Raw genomic sequence first — 21,844 nt, forward strand, 5'->3', positions numbered from 1 at the left:
TGATTCTCATTTTTCTCATCTGTAAAATGGATAAACAATGCTTTTCTCTTGAGTTGATTATGAGATTCAAATGATAACATATTCACAAAAGTGCTCTATAAACTGCCCAGAACTCCACAAACATAAAGAATTTTATTTTTGAATTAAGGAAAGCAATTTACTTTCTTTTTAAAAAGCATTTCACGATCCTAGGTACTTTATACATAAAATCTAGTGGTGGCTTTACAGATAACTGTTTTTAAATTTGTTTCTTTTGGTAATGTGGTATAAAGAATGGCATTTTGATTTTATTACATTTGGATTCTGAGCTAATATAGCCTATTCTTGCCTGTGGAATGTGGACATGGGGGTTTTTCTGGACCAAGGTATTTTTGATGTGGTTAGTTCTCCACCTTCTGCCTAAAGCCCACATTCTTCACGTCTGCCTATTTACCACGCTTCTCTGCTTCTGCAGAAGTGATGGAGGAATCTTTGGTCTCTCAGGACCTCTTTGCTGCCTTCCTCTTAGACTGATCTTTCCTGCTGCAGGACTGAGCACAGCTCATGTCAGCTGTGTGGAAGACAAGACAATGTTGGGAGTCCTGTGTTCGGCTTTTCTGCCCATGGCTTCTGAGATAGGGACTCCTTTCCCTTCAGGCTGCTGATGTATGGGCAGTCATTGCTTCTCTTCTTAAACTATCGCTGGCAGATGTGAGGCATCAGCTGTCCTAGATTCAAATTCTGGTTCTACTGTGTACTAACTGAATGATCTGGGCAGGGTGGTATCCTGCCATAATCATGGCTATTTCAAAGCATTTTTTTTAAATATATTAAGTGATCTAATGGGGTGTACAACCAAAAGCAACAATGTTTTTGAGGACACAAGTTCCCTAAAACAACTGCAAGACAAGGAAATCAGCAAACTATCTTGAAGGGCATTTGGAAAGCCTCAAATATCCACCCATCATACTTCTTTACAAACAATGTATATAATCTTCATCTTTTTCTTTAAAAACCCTTGCTTGGAAGCCCCACAGTAGAAGATAGTTGGGTTGCTACCTGAATCTGTGCTCCCTGAATTGCAACTCTAAGACTTCCAAATAAATACTTTTGTGTCCTTGCAGCTCAGTCTGTAAAATCTCAGTCTACAAAATATTTAAAGAAACATTTATTTTGGATTTATATGTGATTCCTGTACTTGCTAGGAAACTTCTAGAGCGATTGTCCATACCACTTAACTTTCTTTCTAGTTTTGCTCATAGCTATTTTGCACTTTATTTTTGAAAAATACCCAAAATTTACTTAAAAATTTTTTTAATTCATTTTATTGAGATATATTCACATACCATGCAGTCATACAAAACAAAGCGTACATTCAATTGTTTACAGTACCATTATATAGTTGTGCATTCATCACCAAAATTAATTTTTGACATTTTCATTACCACACACACAAAAATAGTAATAAAAATTAAAGTGAAAAAGAGCAATTAAAGTAAAAAAGAACACTGGGTGCCTTTTTTTTTTTCTTCCCTCATTTTTCTACTCATCCATCCATAAACTAGACGAAGGGGAGTGTGGTCCATATGGCTTTCCCAATCACATTGTCACCCCCCATAAGCTACATTTTTATACAATCGTCTTCAAGATTCATGGGTTCTGGGTTGTAGTTTGATAGTTTCAGGTATTTACTGCTAGCTATTCCAATTCATTAGAACCTAAAAAGCATTGTCTATATTGTGTGTAAGAGTGCCCACCAGAGTGACCTCTTGGCTCCTTTTGGAATCTCTGCCACTGAAGCTTATTTCATTTCCTTTCACATCCCCCTTTTGGTCAAGAAGATGTTCTCCATCCCACAATGCCGGGTCTAGATTCCTCCCCAGGAGTCATATTCCATGTTGCCAGGGAGATTCACTCCCCTAGGTGTCAGATCCCACTTAGCGGGGAGGGCAGTGATTTCACCTGCCAAGTTGGCTTAGCTAGAGAGAGAGGGCCACATCTGAGCAACAAAGAGGCATTCAGGAGGAGGCTCTTAGGCACAATTTTAGGGAGGCCTAGCCTCTCCTTTGCAGTAAGTCTTCCCAAGGGCAAGTCCCACGGCAGAGGGCTCAGCCCATCAAACCACCAGTCCCCCTTGCCTGTGAGCACATCAGCAACCATTGAGGTGGGGAAGCCCAACACCCCACACTCTCCACCAGCTCCTCAAGGGGGCCCTGCATATTTTTCTCATTTTTTTTAACTAACTTTTTTTTTTAAATTAACTATATAAAAAAAAATTAAAAAAACATACAATTAAAAAAAAGACATTTCAAACAAACCATAACAAGGGAGTAAGAAAAAGACAACTTACCTAAGATGACTACTTTACTTCCAACATGTTCCTACTCTACCCCAAGAAAATAACCTAATATAGCAACATTTCTGTGAACTTGTTCCTACTATACCCATCAGAAATTAACAGACCATAGTCATTGCTGGGCATTCCCAGAACGTTAAATTTACCTCCAATAGCTTATCTGTTCTTATTGGGTTACCATTCCCCCTTCCTTAATTGTGCTCCATCACTAGTTCCCCTACATTCTACATTATGAACTATTTGTTTTACATTTTTCAATGTTCACATTAGTGATAGTATATAATATTTCTCTTTTTGTGCCTGGCTTATTTCACTCAGCATTATGTCTTCAAGGTTCATCCATGTTGTGTTGTCATTTGTTTCGTGACATTGTTCCTTCTTATAGCCACATAGTATTCCATCGTGTGTACATACCACATTTTATTTATCCACTCATCTGTTGAAGGACATTTGGGTTGTTTCCATCTCTTGACAATTGTGAATAATGCTGCTATGAACGTAGGCATACAGATATCTGTTCATGTCACTGCTTTCAGACCTTCCAGGTGCATACCAAGAAGTGCAATCACTGGATCGAAGGGTAACTCTGTATCTAGTTTTCTAAGGAAGTGCCAGACTGACTTTCAGAGTGGCTGAACCATTATGCAGTCCCATCAACAATGAATAAGAGTTCCAATTTCTCCACATCCCCTCCAGTATTTGTAGTTTCCTGTTTGTTTAATGGCAGCCATTCTAATCAGTGTGAGATGGTATCTCATTGTGATCTTAATTTGCATCTCTCTCATAGCTAGTGAAGCTGAACATTTTTTCATTTGTTTCTTGGCCATTTGTATTTCCTCTTCAGAGAACCATCTTTTCATATCTTTTGCCAATTTTATAATTGAGCTGTCTGTACTATTGTCATTGAATTGTAGGATTTCTTTATATATGCAAGATATCAGTCTTTTGTCAGATACATGGTTTCCACAATTTTTTTCCCATTGAGTTGGCTGCCTCTTCACCTTTTTGACAAATTCCTTTGAGGTACAGAAACTTCTAAGCTTGAGGAGTTCCCATTTATCTATTTTTTTCTTTTGTTGCTTGTGCTTTGGGTGTAAAGTCTAGGAAGTGGCTGCCTAATATAAGGTCTTGAAGGTGTTTCCCTACATTATCTTCTAGGAGTTTTATGGTACTGTCTTTTATATTGAGATCTTTGATCCACTTTGAGTTAATTTTTGTGTAGGGTGTGAGGTAGGGGTCCTCTTTCATTCTTTTGGATATGGATATCCAACTCTCCCAGCCCCATTTGTTGAAAAGACTGTTAAATCCCAGTTCAGTGGCTTTGGGCGCCTTATTAAAGATCAGTCAGCCAGAGATCTCGGGGTCTATCTCCGAATTCTCAATTTGATTCCATTGATTAATATGTCTATCTTTGTGCTCGTACCATGCTGTTTTGACTACTGTGGCTTTATAATACGCTCCAAAGTCAGGGAGTGTAAGTCCTCCCACTTTGTTTTTCTTTTTTAGAGTGTCTTTAGCAATTCGAGGCATCTTCCCTTTCCAAATAAATTTGATAACTAGCTTTTCCAAGTCTGAGTATATTTCCTCATCCAAGTGAGAACAGGTAATGCAGGCTCTTGTTATAGGAGCCTCACTGGCAATGAATGTTCAAGAAAGGGAGCTGGTAATATGTAGTTTCTTTTACTGACATGGTTGTTTCCTGTCTGCTATCAACTGCTATCTACAGTTGGTTTCATCTCTATCAACAGGCCAAAGTGTGCTCCAAATGAAAACAATATTTGTTCAAAAGTTCAAAGTACATGTTTGCTGATCAGATTGCCCTTAGTATTTATAAAAATATTTGGATTTTAATTTTTCAGTTGCCTTATACAAAGCACATCAATGGATCTCTTTGCCATCATGGTGATTTTTCTTTCTTGTTTGATTCTCCTTTTTTTAATGTGAAAAGAACTATGCCAAAGGGAAGCTTCCACCTGGCCCTACTCCTCTCCCAATTGTTGGTAATATTCTACAGTTAAATTCTAAGAACATCACCAAGTCCTTATGTATGGTAAGTATGATTAGTTTTCTCCCAATGGTTGCTGCAGTGAGTAAAGAAGACAGTCCTATATTTAAATAAAATATGAATGCAGACATGAAGTTTTAAAGAGAGCTTTTAAAGTGAAGCATCCATTGGACATCCAGACATAATTTTAGCATGGGTATAGAAAGTCTGCAAAAGGGAATGAGAGCCATGAGAAGATTGTTGAAATTGCTAAAACTAGGAATTCCCTATCTGTATTGTGACCTAGGTTTAGTAATTATTCTTTGGTAAACTCTAATGGCAATGAAAGTACTTTCAATTTAAAAAAATCCTCTTATTGTTGAGTAACAATGCTAAAATTTTCCTAAAGGCACACATTGATTTTAATTAAGGATTCAGGAATTTTCACACAGTATATTTTCTGTGATACTTGTTCATGAATGAGTCAATAACTGCTCTACCCTTAGCTATTTACACAGGAGTAGTTCTTTGAAGCCTGAAGGAATTAGTCAAAATCTGTCTCTTCTTTGAGACAGCTGGTTGCTAGAGTGTTGCCCCTGGAAGCTCCTTCTTGTGCTTTGGGCTCTGGATTTGAAGAGATTGTGCCTGCCTCCCAACTCATTGTTTGTTAACTCATGGCCTTGGGCAAGTTTTTAAATCTCTCTGAGCTTTAATTTTCATTTCTCTAAAATAAGAATAATAATCATTTTGCACAGGTTACTTGAGTATATCATACATCCCACAAGTAATTAAATGCCTATTTTGCATTAGGTATTATGCTAGATGCTGGGGATTTTCAATGATGAATGAAAAAATAAGAGACTCTAGCACCATGGATTTATAGCTTAGTAGGTGAGGCATATATTCATGAAATAATCATGCAAATAAGTGTATAATTACGAACTATGTAACAGGGGGACAGTAGAAAGAAGCCATACAACTTGGAGAGTTGGGTTGGGGAAGCAGTCTGCAAAGGGTTCTCTGAGGAAGTAAAGTTGAAGCCAAGATCTAAAGAATGATTAAGCACTAATTAGACAAAATATAGATAAAAGTTCACTTCAGGTATTTTTCATTCTGAGAGAGAGTTACTTGCTGGAGACTCTTAAAGAGAACCAATGTGGTTCTAACCTAAAAAGTAAGAAAAAGCATAGTGCAAGATGAGATTTGAAAAGTAAACATGGGCCAAAACATACAAGGCTTATAAGAATTATAAGAAATTGGTCTTTTCTTAAGAGCAATGTGATGCTGTTAATGTGCTTAAAGGAGTATAATGTTAACATTTGCATTGTGAAAAGGTCCCTCTGGTTACTTTATAGAGAATAAGTTGGAGGGTGGCCAAAGGAGTCCAACATTGGACACAGTGAAAGGGTATAAGTCCTACATGATTTAGGGTACCAACTAAGCAGCCATAACAGAAAGACCCTAACAATACAATGGTTTAAAGAAGATAGATAGGAACTTATTTCTGTCTCACATTGTCATTTAGAGGTCAGTGCTGGTGGGGTGCGTCTACTATATAAGGTCATTAAAGAACCAGTTTTGTCTTACTGTTCTATAATCTTGTGCCCCTCATTTACATAGTCACAGTGGGGCCATCTCTATGTTAACCTTTTAACCCATGGGTAGGGGGAGATCAAGAAATTGCCTTTTATGGAACAATGTAGAAATTGCACATATTGCATCTGCTAATATAAATTCATAGAAACTTAGGCACGTAGTCACTTCTAGCATCAAGGGAGTCTGGGAAATTTCTTGTGGCTAGGCTTTTATTTTCTCACATATTAAAACTAAGAGATCTCTAGTAGTATAAAGAAGATGTGGAGAATGGATAATGAGGGACAATTATTAGTTCAGACATTGGATGAGATGGAAAGCCTGTCCTTAAACAAGAGGAGAAACACATCATTTATTGTAACTGTAGAAAGGAAGGAGAAAATTAGTACAAATATAGGTGTCACAGAAAAAAGTTAATAAAATAATATGAGTGGAGTGCATTATACAGCCCTGTTCACATGGTAGGAGCTGAATAAAAGATAACTATTGAGGAGGGGCAGATGGTGGCATGGGGAGATGCGAAATTTAGTTAGTCCCTTAGACAACAAGCAGATAGACAGGAACAACTAGTAAATAATCTGGAACAAATGTTAGTGGGATTTCTGTGACCAGACATCATACACCAGTCTGGAATGGGTGGAATGGCTGAGATCACAGCATAGAACTGTAAGTAAAGTTCCCCAAACCATGGAGCTGGGACCTGTCCCCCACTGGCATGGAAGGCTGAGTTGGAAAACTTCCCTGTGGGAAAAAGAAGCAGTCCCTGCCAGGAGCAAGGGAATGTAGCTCAACCAAGCTCAAATTGTGGTTTTAATGAACAAATTTGGACTACTGAATACATACTATGAACACAGATAAACCTGGAGCCAGCAGGAAAGGAATCTGGAGGTTTCTCCTGGCAGAGAGGAGATGGGACTGATGGAAAAATACATAAATAAATAAAAACAGAGGCTTTTGGAGTTTACTGAGCTCAGAATACTGGAAAAAGGCTGTGTCCCAAGAAAAGGGGCGCACAGAACCAGATACCAATTCTGGTTCTTGCCTGATGAACTGGAAGACTGGGGACTGGCTCTGAAAACAGGACTTCTTTCTTTTTTCCTTTTTTTTTTTTTTCTCTCATTCTAAGTAGCTCAGGTATTTTCAGTTGTCAGCACTGACCCAGGCAAGGGTGGATTGAAGATAGTCAGAGAGTCAAAGGAAAAACTCAAGTGTAGGAGATAATTCCCTAAAGGGCTTATCAGACCCCAGGGCCTGGGGGCTGGGGAACAGAAACAGCTTACACTTGGCTTCTGACACCCTTAGTCACTGGCCAGGACAGAGTCCACTGAGAATTAACTGCACCACATCTCTTTATGCCAGTGGGGAGCTGCAGCTGAGAAGCACCACCTGCTGGGCAGGATGGGAAAAGCACAGAGTCTAGAGACCTCACAGAAAAGTCTCACAATCTGCTGGGTCTCACCCTCAGGGAAACCTGATATTGAATACAGCCTCCTCCTAGACCTGAGCCTACTGGTCTGGGAAAATCTGATTGGGGTAATCAAGGAAACCAGATGCCTAGACAACAAAAAATCATGACTCACACCAGGAAAAACAAAGATATGGCCCAGTCACAGGCTTAAACTTAACTTCAAATGAGATACAGGAGTTGAAACAACTAATTAAAGATGTTCAAATAAATATGCTAAATCAATTTAAAAGAGCAAGTCGGGGCGGGGCAAGATGGCAGAGTGGTGAGGTGTATGTTTTAGTTACTCCTCCAAGGAAAGCAGGTAGAAAGCCAGGAACTGCGTGGGCTGGACACCACAGAGCAATTTGACTTTGGGCATACTTCATACAACACTCATGAACACGTCGAACTGCTGAGATCAGCGAAATCTGTAAGTTTTTGTGGCCAGGGGACCCGCGCCCCTCCCTGCCAGGCTCAGTCCCATGGGAGGAGGGGCCGTCAGCGCTGGGAACGAGGAGGGAGAACTGCAGTGGCAGCTCTTCTCGGAAACTCATTCTACTGATCCAAACTCCAACCATAGATAGACTGAGACCAGACAGCAGAGAATCTGAGAGCAGCCAGCCCAGCAGAGAGGAGATAGGGATAACAAGAAACAACAAGAAAAGCCCCAAAAGAAAAGTGGAGGCTTTTTGGAGTTCTGGTGAACACAGAAAGGGGAAGGGCAGAGCTCAGGCCCTGAGGCTCATATGCAAATCCTGAAGAAAAACTGATCTCTCTGCCCCCTGGACTTTTCCTTAATGGCCCTAATTGCTTTGTGTCTTAGCATTTCAATAACCCATTAGATCTGCGAGGAGGGCCCTTTTTTTTTTTATCTTTTTTTTTTCTTTTTCTAAAACAGTACCTAGAGCAACTAATCAAAGAACTAAAGATGAACGATGAGACCATGGCATGGGATATAAAGGACATGAAGAAGAGCATGGCACAGGCTATAAAGGACATCAAGAAGACACTAGAAGAGCATAAAGAAGACATTGCAAGACTAAATTAAAAAAAAATGATCTTATGCAAATTAAAGAAACTGTTGACCGAATTAAAAAGATTCTGGATACTCATACTACAAGACTAGAGGAAGTTGAACAATGAATCAGTGACCTGGAAGATGACAGAATGGAAAATGAAAGCACAAAGAAAGAATGGGGAAAAAAATTGAAAAAATCGAAATGGACCTCAAGGATATGATAGATAATATAAAACATCCTAATATAAGACTCATTGGTGTTCCAGAAGGGGAAGAAAAGGGTAAAGGTCTAGGAAGAGTATTCAAAGAAATTGTTGGGGAAAACTTCCAAAATCTTCTAAACACCATAAATACACAAATCATAAATGCCCAGCGAACTCCAAATAGAATAAATCCAAATAAACCCACTCTGAGACATATTCTGATCACACTGTCAAATACGGAAGAGAAGGAGCAAGTTCTGAAAGCAGCAAGAGAAAAGCAATTCACCACACACAAAGGCAACAACATAAGACTAAGTAGTGACTACTCAGTGGCCACCATGGAGGCGAGAAGGCAGTGGCATGACATATAAAAATTCTGAGTGAGAAAAGTTTCCAACCAAGAATACTTTATCCAGCAAAGCTCTCCTTCAAATTTGAGGGAGAGCTTAAATTTTTCACAAACAAATGCTGAGAGAATTTGCTAACAAGAGACCTGCCCTACTTCAGATACTAAAGAGAGCCCTACTGACAGAGAAACAAAGAAAGGAGAGAGAGAGATGGAGAAAGGTTCAGTACTAAAGAGATTCAGTATGGGTACATTAAAGGATATTAATAGAGAGAGAGAGAAAAATATATATGACAAACATAAACCAAAGGATAAGATGGCTGATTCAAGAAATGCCTTCACGGTTATAATGTTGAATGTAAATGGATTAAACTCCCCAATTAAAAGACATAGGTTCGCAGAAAGGATAAAAAAAAATGAACCATTAATAAGTTGCATACAAGAGACTCATCTTAGACACAGGGACACAAATTGAAAGTGAAAGGAGGGAAAAAATATTTCATGCAAGCTACAGCCAAAAGAAAGCAGGTGTAGCACTATTAATCTCAGATACAATAGACTTTAAATGCAGGGATGTTTTGAGAGACAAAGAAGGCCACTACATACTAATAAAAGGGGCAATTCAACAAGAAGAAATAACAATCGTAAATGTCTATGAATCCAATCAAGGTGCCACAAAATACATGAGAGAAACACTGGCAAAACTAAAAGAAGCAATTGATGTTTCCACAATAATTGTGGGAGTCTTCAACACATCACTCTCTCCTATAGATAGATCAACCAGACAGAAGACCATTAAGGAAATTGAAAACCTAAACAATCTGATAAATGAATTGGATTTAACAGACATATATAGAACATTGCATCCCAAATCACCAGGATACACATTCTTCTCTAGTGCTCACAGAACTTTCTCCAGAATAGATCATATGCTGGGACATAAAACAAGTCTCAATAAATTTAAAAAGATTGAAATTATTCAAAGCACATTCTCTGACCACAATGGAATACAATCAGAAGTCAATAACCATCAGAGACTTAGAAAATTCACAAATACCTGGAGGTTAAACAACACACGTCTAAACAATCAGTGGGTTAAAGAAGAAATAGCAAGAGAAATTGCTAAATATACAGAGATGAATGAAAATGAGAACACAACATACCAAAACCTATGGGATGCAGCAAAAGTGGTACTCAGGGGGATATTTATAGCACTAAATGCATACATTAAAAAGGAAGAAAGGGCCAAAATCAAAGAACTAATGGACCAACTGAAGAAGCTAGAAAATGAACAGCAAACCAATCCTAAACCAAGTAGAAGAAAAGAAATAACAAGGATTAAAGCAGAAATAAATGACATAGAGAACAACAACAAAAAAAAACAATAGGATAAATAACACCAAAAGTTGGTTCTTTGAGAAGTTCAACAAGATTGACAAGCCCCTAGCTAGACTGACAAAATAAAAAAGAGAGAAGACCCATATAAACAAAATAATGAATGAGAAAGGTGACATTACTGCAGATCCCGAAGAAATTAAAAAAATTATAGAGGAAACTATGAACAACTGTATGCCAACAAACTGGATAATGTAGAGGAAATGGACAATTTCCTGGAAACATATGAACAACACAGACTGACTGGAGAAGAAACAGAAGACCTCAACCAACCAATCACAAGCAAAGAGATCCAATCAGTCATCAAAAAGCTTTCCACAAATAAATGCCCAGGGCCAGATGGCTTCACAGGGGAATTCTACCAAACTTTCCAAAAAGAACTGACACCAATCTTACTTAAACTCTTTCAAAACATCGAAGAAAACAGAACACTACCTAACTCATTTTATGAAGCTAACATCAATCTAATACCAAAACCAGGCAAAGATGCTACAAAAAAGGAAAACTACAGGCCAATCTCCCTAATGAATATAGATGCAAAAATCCTCAACAAAATACTTGCAAATCAAATCCAAAGACACATTAAAAAAATCATGCACCATGACCAAGTGGGGTTCATTCCAGTCATGCAAGGATGATTCAACATAAGAAAATCAATCAATGTATTACAACACATTAACAAATCAAAAGGGAAAAATCAAATGATCATCTCAATAGATGCTGAAAAAGCATTCGACAAAATCCAACATCCCTTTTTGATAAAAACACTTCAAAAGGTAGGAATTGAAGGAAACTTCCTCAAAATGATAAAGAGCATATATGAAAAACCCACAGCCAGCACAAAACTCAATGGTGAGAGACTGAAAGCCTTCCCTCTAAGATCAGGAACAAGACAAAGATGCCCGCTATCACCACTGTTATTCAACATTGTGCTGGAAGTGCTAGCCAGGGCAATCTGGCAAGACAAAGAATTAAAAGGCATCCAAATTGGAAAGGAAGGAGTAAAACTGTCATTGTTTGCAGATGATATGACCTTATATCTGAAAAACCCCGAGAAATCAATGATACAGCTACTAGAGCTAATAAACAAATTTAGCAAAGTAGCGGGATACAAGATTAATGCACATAAGTCAGTAATGTTTCTATATGCTAGAAAAGGACAAACTGAAGAGACACTCAAGAAAAAGATACCATTTTCAATAGCAACTAAAAAAATCAAGTACCTAGGAATAAATTTAACAAAAGATATAAAAGAACTATACAAAGAAAACTACATAACTCTACTAAAAGAAATAGAAGGTGGCCTTAAAAGATGGAAAAATATTCCATGTTCATGGATAGGAAGGCTAAATGTCATTAAGATGTCAATTCTACCCAAACTCATCTACAGAGTCAATGCAATCCCAATCAAAATTCAAACAACCTACTTTGTAGACTAGGACAAGCTAGTTATCAAATTTATTTGGAAAGGGAAGATGCCTCGAATTGCTAAAGACACTCTAAAAACGAAAAATGAAGTGGGAGGACTTATACTCCCTGACTTTGAAGCTTATTATAAAGCCACAGTAATCAAAACAGCATGGTACGGGCACAACGATAGACATATTAATCAATGGAATTGAATTGAGAATTTGGAGATAGACCCCCAGATCTATGGCCGACTGATCTTTGATAAGGCCCCCAAAGTCACTGAACTGGGTCATAATGGTCTTTTCAACAAATGGGGCTGGGAGAGTTGGATATCCATATCCAAAAGAATGAAAGAGGACCCCTACCTCACACCCTACACAAAAATTAACCCTAAATGGACCAAAGATCTCAATATAAAAGAAAGTACCATAGACAATGGGATTGGGAAAGCCATAAGGACCACACTCCACTTTGTCTAGTTTATGGATGCATGCGTAGAAAAATAGGGGAAGGAAACAAACAGACAAAGGTACCCAGTGTTCTTTTTTACTTCAATTGCTCTTTTTCACTCTAATTATTATTCTTGTTATTTTTGTGTGTGTGCTAATGAAGGTGTCAGGGATTGATTTAGGTGATGAATGTACAACTATGTAATGGTACTGTAAACAATCGAAAGTACGATTTGTTTTGTATGACTGCATGGTATGTGAATATATCTCAATAAAATGAAGCTTAAAAAAAAAAAAAAAAAAGAAAGTACCATAAAACTCCTAGAAGATAATGTAGGAAATCATCTTCAAGACCTTGTATTAGGCGGCCACTTCCTAGACTTTACACCCAAAGCACAAGCAACAAAAGAAAAAATAGATAAATGGGAACTCCTCAAGCTTCGAAGTTTCTGTACCTCAAAGGAATTTCTCAAAAAGGTAAAGAGGCAGCCAACTCAATGGGAAAAATTTTGGAAACCATGTACCTGACAAAAGACTGATATCTTGCATATATAAAGAAATCCTACAACTCAATGATGATAGTTCAGACAGCCCAATTATAAAATGGGCAAAAGATATGAAAAGACAGTTCTCTGAAGAGGAAATACAAATGGCCAAGAAACACATGAAAAAATGTTCAGCTTCACTAGCTATTAGAGAGATGCAAATTAAGACCATAATGGGATAGCATCTCACTCCAATTAGAATGGCTGCCATTAAACAAACAGGACACTACAAATGCTGGAGGGGATGTGGAGAAATTGGTACTCTTATTCATTGTTGGTGGGACTGTATAATGGTTCAGCCACTCTGGAAGTCAGTCTGGCAGTTCCTTAGAAAACTAGATATAGAGTTACCATTTGATCCAGTGATTACACTTCTCGGTATATACCCAGAAGATCAGAAAGCAGTGACACGAACAGATATCTGCATGCCAATGTTCATAGCAGCATTATTCACAATTGCCAAGAGATGGAAACAACCCAAATGTCCTTCAACAGATGAGTAGATAAATAAAATGTGGCTTATACACACGATGGAATACTACATGGCATTAAGAAGGAATGATGTCATGAAACATATGACAACATGGATGAACCTTGAAGACATAATGCTGAGTGAAATAAGCCAGGCACAAAAAGAGAAATATTATATGCTATCACTAATGTGAACTTTGAAAAATGTAAAACAAATGGTTTATAATGTAGACTGCAGGGGAACTAGCAATAGAGAGTAATTAAGGAAGGGGGAACTATAATCTAATAAGAACAGATAAGCTATCGGGGGTAAATTTAACGTTCTGGGAATGCCCAGGAACGACTATGGTCTGTTAATTTCTGATGGATATAGCAGGAACAAGTTCACAGAAATGTTGCTATATTAGGTTACTTTCTTGGGGTAGAGTAGGAACATGTTGGAAGTAAAGTAGTTAGCTTAGGTTAGTTGTCTTTTTCTTACTCCCTTGTTGTGGTCTCTTTGAAATGTTCTTTTATTGTATGTTTTTTTAATTTTTTTTATGTTTTTTATTTTTCATACAGTTGATTTAATAAAAACGTTAAAAAAACAAACAAACAAGGAAACAAATATGCAGAACCCCCTTGAGGAGCTGGCAGAGAATGCAGGGGTATTGGCCTACCCCACTGCGATGGTTGTTAACACGCCCACAGACATAGGGAACTGGTGGTTTGATGGGTTGAGCCCTCTACCACAGGATTTGCCCTTGGCAAGACTGTTGCTGTAAAGGAGAGACTAGGCCTCCCTATAATTGTGCCTAAGAGCCTCCTCCCGAATGTGTCTTAGTTGCTCAGATGTGGCCCTCTCTCTCTAGCTAAGCCAACTTGGCAGGTGAAATCACTTCCCTCTCCCCTACATGGGATCAGACACCTAGGGGAGTGAATCTCCCTGGCAACGTGGAATATGACTTCCGAGGAGGAATCTAGACCCGGCATCATGGGATGGAGAACATCTTCTTGACCAAAAGGGGGATGTGAATGGAAATGAAATAAACTTCAATGGCAGAGAGACTGCAAAAGGAGCCGAGAGGTCACTCTGGTGGGCACTCTTACATACAATGTAGACAACCCTTTTTAGGTGCTAATGAATTGGGGTAGCTGGTGGTAGATACCTGAAACTATCAAACTACAACCCAGAACCCATGAATCTTGAAGACAATTGTATAAAAATGTAGCTTATGAGGGGTGACAATGGGATTGGGAAAGCCATAAGGACCACACTCCCCTTTGTCTAGTTTATGGATGGATGAGTAGAAAAATAGGGGAAGGAAACAAACAAACAAGCAAGCAGACAAAGGCACCCAGTGTTCTTTTTCACTTTAATTATTATTATTGTTATTTTTGTGTGTGTGGTAATGAAGGTGTCAGGGATTGATTTTGGTGATGAATGTACAACTATGTAATGGTATTGTGAACAATCGAATGTATGATTTGTTTTGTGTGACTGTGTGGTATGTGAATATATCTCAATAAAATGAATATTAAAAAAGCAAATCAATGATTTGAGGGAAGATATGGCAAAAGAGATGAAGGATATAAGGAAGACATTGGGCAAACAAGGAAGAACTTTAAAGTTTGAAAAAACAATGGTGGAACTTATGTGAATGAAAGGCACAATAAGAGAGATGAAAAACACAAAAGAGACATACAACAGCAGATTTGAAGAGGCAGGAGAAAGGATTCATGACCTAGTGTCCAGGACATCTGAAATCCTACACATAACAGAACAGGTAGGGAAAAGAATGGAAAAATATGAGCAGGGTCTCAGGGAATTGAATGACAACATGATGCACATAAATATACATGTTATGGGTGTCCCAGAAGGAGAAAAGAAGGGAAAAGGAACAGAAAGAATAATGGAGGAAATAATCACTGAAAATTTCCCATCTCTTATGAAAGACATAAAATTACAGATACAAGAAGCGCAGCATACCACAAAACAGAAGAGATCCAAGTAGACTGACTCCAGACACTTAATAATCAGATTGTCAAATGTCAAAGACAAAGAGAATTCTGAAAGCGATCCATCACATACAAAGGAAACTCAATAAGACTATGTGTGGATTTCTCAGTAGAAACCATGGAGGCAAGAAGGTAGTGGTGTGAAATATTTAAGACACTGAAAGAGAAAAACTGCCAACTGAGAATTTTTATCTGGCAAAACAGTCCCTCAAAAATGAGGGAGAGTTTAAAATCTTTTCAAACAAACAAACACTGAGAGAGTTTGTGAACAAGATACCTGCTCTACAAGAAATACTAAAGGGAGCACTACAGGCAGATAGGAAAAGATAGGAGAGAGATTTGGAGAAGAGTGTAGAAATGAAGACTATCAGTAAGGGTAAAAAGAGAGAGGAAAAATAATAAGATATGACATATAAAATCCAAGAGACAAAATCGCCGACAGTTGCTCTGATTTGCTAATGCTGCCTTTCTGCAAAACACCAGAAATGGATCAGCTTTTATAAAGGGGTTTTATTTGGTTACAAAGTTACAGTCTTAAGGCCACAAGGTGTCCAAAGAAAGGGGTACCTTCACTGAAGGATAGCCAATGGAGTCTGGAAAACCTCTGTTAGCTGTGAAGGCATGTGGCTGGCATCTGCTCCAGAGTTTTGGTTTCAAATGGCTTTCTCCCAGGATGTTCCTCTCTAGGCTGCAGCTTCTCAAAAATGTCATTCTTAGTTGCTTTTGGGGCATTTGTCCTTTCTTAGCTTCTCCAGAGCAAAAGTCTGCTTTCAAAGGCCATCTCCAAAATGTGTCTGTAAGTTGCAGCTCCTCCCTCAGCTCCTGTGCATTCTTCAAAATGTCCCACTTGGCTGTAGCAAGCTTGCTTCTTCTGTCTGAACTTATATAGTGCTCTAGTAAGTTAATCAAGGCTTATGCTGAATGGACAGGGCCATACCTCCATGAAAATTATCTAATCAGAGTTATCACCAACAGTTGGGTGGGTTGCATCTTCATGGAACACTCAATCACACTCAATCAAAGAATTACAATCTAATCAACACTGATACATCTGCCCACACAAGATTGCATCAAAGATAATGGTGTTTTGGGGGACATAATACATTCGAATCGGCACCAACAGTAGATATTATGTTGAATGAAATTAGCCAGAAGCAAAAGGATGGATACTGTATGGTTTCACTAATATGGACTAACAATGTTGAGCAAAATTTGAGAGTTGAGAACACAGGTTATCAGGAGATAGAAAGATGTTAGAAATTGGGCATTTGATGCTGAAGGAGTACAGAATGTTTAACAGGATTGATTGTATAGATCTAGAAATGGAATGGATAGCATAATAGTTGTGTGTTGGTAGCACAGTATTGTAGGTACTGTAAACAAAGATTAGGGTGAATATAGTTCAAAGAGGAAGGCTAGGGGCATATATGACATCAGAAGGAAAGATAGATGATAAAGACTTGGATTGTGATTCTTGGTGGTGGTGGTGTTGTCTGACCCTTTCATTGTATTTTATTTTAATTTTTCTTCTATGTTTTGTATTTTTAATCTTCATTTTTTTTCTCCTTTTCCTCTTTCCTAGGGGAAGAAATGGAAATGTCCTCATATAGATTGTGGTGGTGAATGCATAATTATGTGATTATACAGGGAATCAATGATTGTTTACTTAGGGTGGATTGCATGGTGTGTGAACAAAACTGTTCAAAAAATAAACGGAGGAATAAAAGTGGTGGAGAAAATGTGGAGAGGGGGATGTACTTATTCCCTGTTGGTAGGGAAATAGAATGGCATAGCCCATCTGGAGGGCAGTGTGGTGGTTCCACAGGAAGCAAACTATGAGATTGCCATATGGTCCTGCAACCCTGATATTGTGTATATACTTGGAAGAACTGAGAGCAGGGACATGAGTGGACATTGCACACTGATGTTTATGGCAGCAGTAGTCACGATTCACAATGGATAGAGGTGGCTTAAGGGTACACTGACTGATAAATGGTGAACTGTGATATACACATACAATGGAATACTGAGTGGTGGCAAGAAGAAATGAAGTTGTGAGGTATGCAACTAGGTGAATGGACCTTGAGGACAATATGTTGAGTGAAATAAGCCAGAATCGAAAAGACAAACTTTACAATGCCTTACTAATATGGACTAACTATAATGTGCAAACTCAGACAATTGAATCTGAGAGCATAGGTTATCAGGGGAAGGCTTATGGTAAAGCTTCCTAGATTGTAATCTCTTAAAGCAGTCACATATAGTCATGAATTGTAATGGTTATCTCTAAATTCTGACATGCTGAGCTATTTGTGTATAACCTGGTTGGTACCTGGAACTTCGAGTATCTGTGTAACACCTGAGACTCAGAGCCAGAGTTCGGCAGCTATGAATGTCAGCATTACTCCATACAGCAACTGTTAAAGTAGCTGAAAAAGAGATAATAATGCAATGGACTTGATTAGAACATAAGGTAAACCAGACTAAAGGGAAAAGAATGATACTGACTGTATTTTAAAACCTCAACTTCTGTTTGAGACTGAAGGAAGAGATGTTTATTTGGTGTGAAATCTATATTTTCTGTAGCATGCCATATAATTTAACTTGTATGGTCAGTTTATTCAAACAGCATAATTACATGGAACCTTAAATAGGGGATGAGATCTGGTTGGTTTGTACAGGTTAATCTGAAACTCCAATACATTCTAGAGTAATTTGGGCATAGAATAAAAGGTATTTACAAAGCCCCCTTGAGGGACTGGGGGAAAATGTGGAAACATTAAACTTCCCCACCTGGGGAATTCCTGATAGTCTTACAAGCATTGGGGACTACCATTGTCTTTGGCCAAGTCCTCAATCTTGGGGCTTGCTCTGATGAAGCTTGTTACTGCAAAGGAGAGGCTAAGCCCACTTATAATTGTGCCTAAAAGTCAACCCCAGAGAACCTCTTTTGTTGCTCCAATGTGGCCTATCTCTGTCTAAGCTCACTTACTAGGTATACTCACTGCCCTCCCCCCTATGTGGGACATGACTTTCAAGGGTTTAAATCTCCCTGGCAATGTGGGACATGATTCCTGGGGATGAACCTGGAGCTGGCATTGTGGGATAGAGAAAGCCTTCCTGACCAAAAGGGGGAAGAGGAATGAAATAAAATAAAGTTTCAGTGGCTGAGAGATCTCAAATGGAGTCAAAAGGTCATTCTGGAGGTTATTCTTATGCATTACATAGATATCCCTTTTTAGTTTTTATTGTATTAGAATAGCTAGAAAGAAATAAAAACTGTTGAACTGCAATCCTGTATCCTTGATTCTTGAAGATGATTGTATAACTATATAGCTTATATGGTGTGACTGTGTGATTGTGAAAACCTTGTGGCTCACACTCCCTTTATCCAGTGTATGGACAGATGACTTGAAAAACCGGGGACAAAATGAATAATAGTGGGAAAAAAGGAGTATGAGATGTTTTGGGTGTTTTATTTTACTTCTATTTTTGTTCTTATTCTTATTTTTATTTTTTGGAATAATGAAAATGTTAAAAAAATTGATTGTGGTGATGAATGCACAACTATATGATGATACTGTGAACAACTGATTGTATTCTTTGGATGACTGTATGGTATGTGAATATATCTCAATAAAATTGCATTGAAAAAGAAAAAGATAACTATTGATAATTATAGTAATAGTGGCAATATTATTAATAATATAATAATAATTACCATTTAAAATTGTCTTTTAAAATTACTGTTTCTAAAAATTGAAATATTTTTAAATGATTGGATAAAATATTAAACTGTTCCTTCAATAAGAACATAAAAATTCCCCTCACTTATCTACACTGTTGGTTTTGAAATTCTCATTATTACATGCATATCCTGTTATTTTTCCAGCTAGCAAAAGTCTATGGCCCCATGTTCACTGTGTGTTTGGGCATGAAGCCCACTGTGGTGTTGCATGGATACGAAGTGGTGAAAGAAGCTCTGACTGATCAGGGAGAGGCATTTTCTGTAAGAGGCAATATGCCAGTGATGGAGAGAGTCTCCCACAGATTAGGTATGCTTCTTTTTTGTAGGTCTGTTAGATACAGAGATTCCAAAAAGGCTAAGGAAATTAGCTTCTAGAGAAATTTATGAAAACACATTTCATAATTTTAACATAAGTCCATGAACACTTTTTTCTATAAAGGATAACTAATCCATATTTAAAATCTATGAAGATGACACAAAATCCTGATGAAACCTTAAATTCAATGAAAGCAAACCATCTAACCACTGATGTTCTAGAAATTTGTGACTAAGACATGTCGATTCTAAATGATGATCAGTTAAGGAAATTAGAAAGAGACAGAAAGAAATAAATAGAGGGAAAACAGGAGATTTGCAGGGGGAAAGAAATGGAGGAAAAGGAGGGAGGAGGAAAATAATGAAATTTATCCTATTCCCAGATATTTTGCTTCTTGGTTTGAGTCATGGATGCCAAGAGAATTTTAGGAAGCTTGCATAGAAGCAACATAGGCTTGGAATATTTCCAACTTTGCCTTTAATCTTCTATTTTTCTAAAAGAGCATAAGAAAAATTTGAATCAAATAGAATGTAAATGTAAAGCCCATATATACTTTGAAAAGAGGATCATGAAGAAACACCTAGTGACTCTGGATTGGAACTGATGATATTAAAAGAAGCTTTTCAATTAAATACTTAAACTGTCTTCCATTTGCTTTGTGAGGTGGCCTTAATCTATCCAGTACTTTGGAGGTTCACTGTGTTGTGGCGAGAAGAAACAAAGTCCAAATGAGGTCATCTCCTGCTCCACACTGTTCTTCAAGAGGCTTCTTGGAAAACTTTCCTATGAGCATTGTTTTTACCCCTGGTCTTCTCTTGACTCTCAAAGACTGAAGTTGAACTCTCTGGGTGCTAGGAACACTTTTTATGGAAAAGGTTTAACAAATTGAGGGGAAATTTTAAAATGGAAGGGCAAATTTATCAAGGACAGTGTCCCTTATCTGAAGAACAGATTGTGACAAACCATCTTCTGTGACAGAAAAATTGTCTCACCTTCCTTGAAAATTGACTTCTCTTATTGCTTCTCTTAAAATGGACTTACAAAACAGAAAAATCAGCCCTGAAAATTTAACCTATGACCCACCATGATTTATTAACTTTGAGATCAGAGGTAAGCATTTTGCCTCTATGATCTTCTGCATTCTCATCAGTAAAATGGGCACAAAGCACTTGATTCACAGAGTTATTCTGGGGTTCATAGGAGCTAATGGATGAAGAGTTTAGGAATCTGTAAAACCAAAAGTCCCAACAATAAAATCCTGGGATGAGTTAAGAGAGGAGTCAGATGAGGTAAGGATCAGTGGGAATTCCCAAGGCTGGAACCACTATATTTAGATCTCTGTTTCAGTGCCAGTATCATTTCTTGAGATGAAACTCTCTCCTAGAATTTCATGATAATGGAAGATTTTCTTCTCTGTTTTTTTCTTCCAGGAATTGTTTTTCGCAATGGAGAAATATGGAAGAAAACCCAGCGTTTCTCCCTCATGCTTCTATGGAATCTGGGGATGGGAAAGAGGACTACTGAAGATCAAATTCAAGAGGAAGCTTTGTTTTTTGTGGAAGCATTAAAGAAAACCAACAGTGGGTATTTCTGTAAGCAATTAACATAATAGTTTAGGTAGACAAATGGACTGAAAAAAATGTATGATGGTTCAAATACAACAGTATTTTTGTATAGCCACATATATATATACATTTGTGTAGCTTGGGTAGGCAGACAGACTTAAAAATGCATGTTGGTTCAAATACAACAGAAGTTTACTTTTTGTTCACATAACGGTAGTAAGAAATGAAGTGGTTGGCATAATAGCATTGTCAGGCACCATGCTGACAGGGACTTGGATATTTTCAGCATATGGCCTCCAGTATCACTAGGATTCATCTGTTTGCATGTAGTGGAAGGAACAAAGAACAAGGAAAAGAGCAAATAGTCTTTTTAATAGGCCAGCATGGAATTGGTGCACAAAACTTCTCTCACCTTCCATGGGCTACAACTCAGTCACAGGGCTGCATCTAACAGCAAGGGGAACTGGAAAGTATAGTTAGCTGTGTGTATAGAAAGATGAGGACATGGATTTTAGCAATCAGCTTGCAGTCTCGGCCACATTAACTTGAAAAACTAAGTAACTCCTCCAGGGTATGCCAAATCCTTCTCAATGTGTAGGACTCCATTACAGCTCACCGGAGGAGTGCAGGTATGGAGGAAGGGAGCTGCAGTAACACAAATCTGCTTAGTGTACACACTGAGACCTGGGTGAGGGAGTGGATGAGAAGCAGGTGGGCAGGAGATGGGAGGAAAGGGATAAGAAAATCAGAATCATGGGATATATGCAGTTTTACAACCTCAATATTTAAATACCCTTCAAGAACATTATTAACTTAATAAAATTATATTTTTTATGGTGAAATAGCATCATATTTTTAACCAATTGGTCAGAGAGATTATTTCTGATTCTTTTTTTTTTTTTTTTTTTTTGCTGCTGTTAATATAAAAATGCAGTTCTTATAATTATTTGCATGTTTCTGGTTACTTCCTTGGAATAAATTCCTGGAAGTGGGATTAGAGCATCAATAAACATTGTTTGGG

General features: G+C 37.9%; 1 pseudogene; it reads left to right on the top strand.

Moving 5' to 3' along the window:
• Window positions 1-4,216: 4,216 nt before the first annotated feature.
• The window catches only part of LOC119509763, a 33,680-nt pseudogene continuing 16,052 nt past the window's right edge, over window positions 4,217-21,844 (top strand).

Source organism: Choloepus didactylus, chromosome 15, assembly GCF_015220235.1.
Source record: "Choloepus didactylus isolate mChoDid1 chromosome 15, mChoDid1.pri, whole genome shotgun sequence".
Classification (NCBI taxonomy): Eukaryota; Metazoa; Chordata; class Mammalia; order Pilosa; family Megalonychidae; genus Choloepus; species Choloepus didactylus.